The sequence below is a fragment of the Rutidosis leptorrhynchoides genome, chromosome 7 (genome assembly GCF_046630445.1).
Source record: "Rutidosis leptorrhynchoides isolate AG116_Rl617_1_P2 chromosome 7, CSIRO_AGI_Rlap_v1, whole genome shotgun sequence".
NCBI lineage: Eukaryota > Viridiplantae > Streptophyta > Magnoliopsida > Asterales > Asteraceae > Rutidosis > Rutidosis leptorrhynchoides.
Genome location: NC_092339.1, coordinates 75,364,604 through 75,369,776, shown reverse-complemented (window position 1 = coordinate 75,369,776; position 5,173 = coordinate 75,364,604).

Sequence of the window (5,173 nt, the reverse complement as noted above, 5' to 3'; positions counted from 1 at the left end):
AGTAACAAAGGTTTCTTGATCTTGGATGATTACTTGGAATGGATTTAGAAAACTTGGAAGTAAACTTGCAATCTTGGAAGTATTCTTGATTTTATGAAACTAGAACTTTTGGAATTTATGAAGAACACTTAGAACTTGAAGATAGAACTTGAGAGAGATCAATTAGATGAAGAAAATTGAAGAATGAAAGTGTTTGTAGGTGTTTTTGGTCGTTGGTGTATGGATTAGATATAAAGGATATGTAATTTTGTTTTCATGTAAATAAGTCATGAATGATTACTCATATTTTTGTAATTTTATGAGATATTTCATGCTAGTTGCCAAATGATGGTTCCCATATGTGTTAGGTGACTCACATGGGCTGCTAAGAGCTGATCATTGGAGTGTATATACCAATAGTACATACATCTAAAAGCTGTGTATTGTACGAGTACGAATACGGGTGCATACGAGTAGAATTGTTGATGAAACTGAACGAGGATGTAATTGTAAGAATTTTTGTTAAGTAGAAGTATTTTGATAAGTGTCTTGAAGTCCTTCAAAATTGTATGAATACATATTAAAACACTACATGTATATACATTTTAACTGAGTCGTTAAGTCATCGTTAGTCGTTACATGTAAATGTTGTTTTGAAACCTTTAGATTAACGATCTTGTTGAATGTTGTTAACCCATTGTTTATTATAACAAATGAGATGTTAAATTGTTATATTATCATGATATTATGATATATAATATATCTTAGTATGATATATATACAGTTAAATGTCGTTACAACGATAATCGTTACATATATGTCTCGTTTTGAAATCATTAAGTTAGTAGTCTTATTTTTACATATGTATTTCATTGTTAATACACTTATTAATATATTTACTTATCATTTAACATAATTAACCAAGTGTATAAATATCTTAATATGATTCATATGTACCTAGTAAGACGTTGTTATAACGATAATCGTTATATATATCGTTTTCGAGTTTCTTAAATTAATAGTCTCATTTTTATGTATATAACTCATTGTTAAAATACCTAATGAGATACATACTTATAATAAAATCATATTAACTATATATATAACCATATATATGTCATCGTATAGTTTTTACAAGTTTTAACGTTCGTGAATCACCGGTCAACTTGAGTGGTCAATTGTCTATATGAAACCTATTTCAATTAATCAAGTCTTAACAAGTTTGATTGCTTAACATGTTGGAAACACTTAATAATGTAAATAACAATTTCATTTAATATATATATAAACATGGAAAAGTTCGGGTCACTACAGTACCTACCCGTTAAATAAATTTCGTCCCGAAATTTTAAACAGTTGGAGGTGTTGACGTATCTTCTGGAAATAAATGCGGGTATTTCTTCTTCATCTGATCTTCTCGTTCCCAGGTGAACTCGGGTCCTCTACGAGCATTCCATCGAACCTTAACAATTGGTATCTTGTTTTGCTTAAGTCTTTTAACCTCACGATCCATTATTTCGACGGGTTCTTCGATGAATTGAAGTTTTTCGTTGATTTGGATTTCATCTAATGGAATAGTGAGATCTTCTTTAGCAAAACATTTCTTCAAATTCGAGACGTGGAAAGTGTTTTGTACAGCCGCGAGTTGTTGAGGTAATTCAAGTCGGTAAGCTACTGGTCCGACACGATCAATAATCTTGAATGGTCCAATATACCTTGGATTTAATTTCCCTCGTTTACCAAATCGAACAACGCCTTTCCAAGGTGCAACTTTAAGCATTACCATCTCTCCAATTTCAAATTCTATATCTTTTCTTTTAATGTCAGCGTAGCTCTTTTGTCGACTTTGGGCGGTTTTCAACCGTTGTTGAATTTGGATGATCTTCTCGGTAGTTTCTTGTATTATCTCCGGACCCGTAATCTGTCTATCCCCCACTTCACTCCAACAAATCGGAGACCTGCACTTTCTACCATAAAGTGCTTCAAACGGCGCCATCTCAATGCTTGAATGGTAGCTGTTGTTGTAGGAAAATTCTGCTAATGGTAGATGTCGATCCCAACTGTTTCCAAAATCAATAACACATGCTCGTAGCATGTCTTCAAGCGTTTGTATCGTCCTTTCACTCTGCCCATCAGTTTGTGGATGATAGGCAATACTCATGTCTAGACGAGTTCCTAATGCTTGCTGTAATGTCTGCCAGAATCTTGAAATAAATCTGCCATCCCTATCAGAGATAATAGAGATTGGTATTCCATGTCTGGAGATGACTTCCTTCAAATACAGTCGTGCTAACTTCTCCATCTTGTCATCTTCTCTTATTGGCAGGAAGTGTGCTGATTTGGTGAGACGATCAACTATTACCCAAATAGTATCAAAACCACTTGCAGTCCTTGGCAATTTAGTGATGAAATCCATGGTAATATTTTTCCATTTCCATTCCGGGATTTCGGGTTGTTGAAGTAGACCTGATTGTTTCTGATGCTCAACTTTGACCTTAGAACATGTCAAACATTCTCCTACGTATTTAGCAATATCGGCTTTCATACCCGGCCACCAAAAATGTTTCTTTAGATCCTTGTACATATTCCCCGTTCCAGGATGTATTGAGTATCTGGTTTTATGAGCTTCTCTAAGTACCATTTCTCTCATATCTCCAAATTTTGGTACCCAAATTCTTTCAGCCCTATACCGGGTTCCGTCTTCCCGAATATTAAGATGCTTCTCCGATCCTTTGGGTATTTCACCCTTTAAATTTCCCTCTTTTAAAACTCCTTGTTGCGCCTCTTTTATTTGAGTAGTAAGGTTAGTGTGAATCATTATATTCATAGATTTTACTCGAATGGGTTCTCTGTCCTTTCTGCTCAAGGCGTCGGCTACCACATTTGCCTTCCACGGGTGGTAACGAATCTCAAAGTCGTAATCATTCAACAATTCAATCCACCTACGCTACCTCATATTCAGTTGTTTCTGATTAAATATGTGTTGAAGACTTTTGTGGTCGGTATATATAATACTTTTGACCCCATATAAGTAGTGCCTCTAAGTCTTTAATGCAAAAACAACCGCGCCTAATTCCAAATCATGCGTCGTATAATTTTGCTCGTGAATCTTCAATTGTCTAGACGCATAAGTAATCACCTTCGTCCGTTGCATTAATACACAACCGAGACCTTGCTTTGATGCGTCACAATAAATCACAAAATCATCATTCCCTTCAGGCAATGACAATATAGGTGCCGTAGTTAGCTTTTTCTTCAATAATTGAAACGCCTTTTCTTGTTCATCCTTCCATTCAAATTTCTTCTCTTTATGCGTTAATGCAGTCAAGGGTTTTGCTATTTTAGAGAAATCTTGGATGAATCTTCTGTAGTAACCAGCCAATCCTAAAAATTGACGTATATGCTTCGGAGTTTTTGGGGTTTCCCACTTTTCAATGGTTTCGATCTTTGCCGGGTCCACCTGGATACCTTCTTTGTTCACTATGTGACCGAGGAATTGAACTTCTTCCAACCAAAATGCACACTTTGAAAACTTAGCGTACAGTTTTTCTTTCCTCAATACTTCTAGCACTTTTCTCAAATGTTCTTCATGCTCTTGATCATTCTTTGAGTAAATAAGTATGTCATCGATGAAAACAATGACAAACTTGTCAAGATATGGCCCACACACTTGGTTCATAAGGTCCATGAACACAGCTGGTGCGTTAGTCAATCCAAACGGCATAACCATAAACTCGTAATGACCATAACGCGTCCTAAAAGCAGTTTTTGGAATATCATCCTCCTTTACTCGCATTTAATGATATCCAGAACGTAAATCGATCTTCGAATAAACCGACGAGCCTTGTAGTTGATCAAATAAGTCGTCAATTCTCGGCAGTGGATAACAGTTTTTGATGGTAAGTTTGTTCAACTCTCTGTAGTCAATACAAAACCTAAATGTACCATCCTTCTTCTTGACAAACAAAATAGGAGCTCCCCATGGTGATGTGCTTAGTCGAATGAAACCACGTTCTAATAGTTCTTGTAGTTGGCTTTGTAGTTCTTTCATCTTGCTGGGTGCGAGTCTATAAGGAGCACGAGCTATTGGTGCAGCTCCTGGTACAAGATCTATTTGAAATTCAACAGATCGATGTGGAGGTAGTCCCGGTAATTCTTTCGAAAATACATCGGGAAATTCTTTTGCGACGGGAACATCATTGATGCTCTTTTCTTCAGTTTGTACTTTCTCGACGCGTGCTAGAACAGCATAGCAACCTTTTCTTATTAGTTTTTGTGCCTTCAAATTACTAATAAGATGTAGCTTCATGTTGCCCTTTTCTCCGTACACCATTAAGGGTTCTCCTTCTTCTCGTACAATGCGAATTGCATTTTTATAACATACGATCTCTGCTTTCACCTTCTTCAGCCAGTCCATGCCAACTATTACATCAAAACTCCCTAACTCTACTGGTATCAAATCAATCTTAAATATTTCGCTACCCAGTTTAATTTCTCGATTCCGGCATATATTATCTGCTGAAATTAATTTACCGTTTGCTAATTCAAGTAAAAATTTACTATCCAACGGCGTCAATGGACAACTTAATTTAGCACAAAAATCTCTACTCATATAGCTTCTATCCGCACCCGAATCAAATAAAACGTAAGCAGATTTATTGTCAATAAGAGACGTACCCGTAACAAGCTCCGGGTCTTCCTGTGCCTCTGCCGCATTAATATTGAAAACTCTTCCGCGGCCTTATCCATTCGTGTTCTCCTGGTTCGGGCAATTTCTAATAACGTGGCCCGGTTTTCCACATTTATAACAAACTACATTGGCATAACTTTCTCCGACACTACTTGCTCCGCCATTACTCGATCCGACACCATTTGTTCCTTTCGTTCTGTTAACCCCTGGTCCGTAGACCTCACACTTCGCCGCGCTATGACCATTTCTTTTACACTTGTTGCAAAATTTGGTGCAGAACCCTGAGTGATACTTTTCACACCTTTGGCATAGCTGCTTCTGATTGTTGTTGTTGTTGTGGTTGTTATTGTTGTTGGGATGATTGTTGTAGTTGATGTTGTTGTTGTTGTTGTTGTTGTTGTTGTTGTTGTTGTTGTTGTTGTTGTTGTTGGGCCGTTTGTTGTAGTTGCGATTGATGTTGCGATTGTTGGGATAATTGTTGCGATTATTATTGTAATTGCTGTT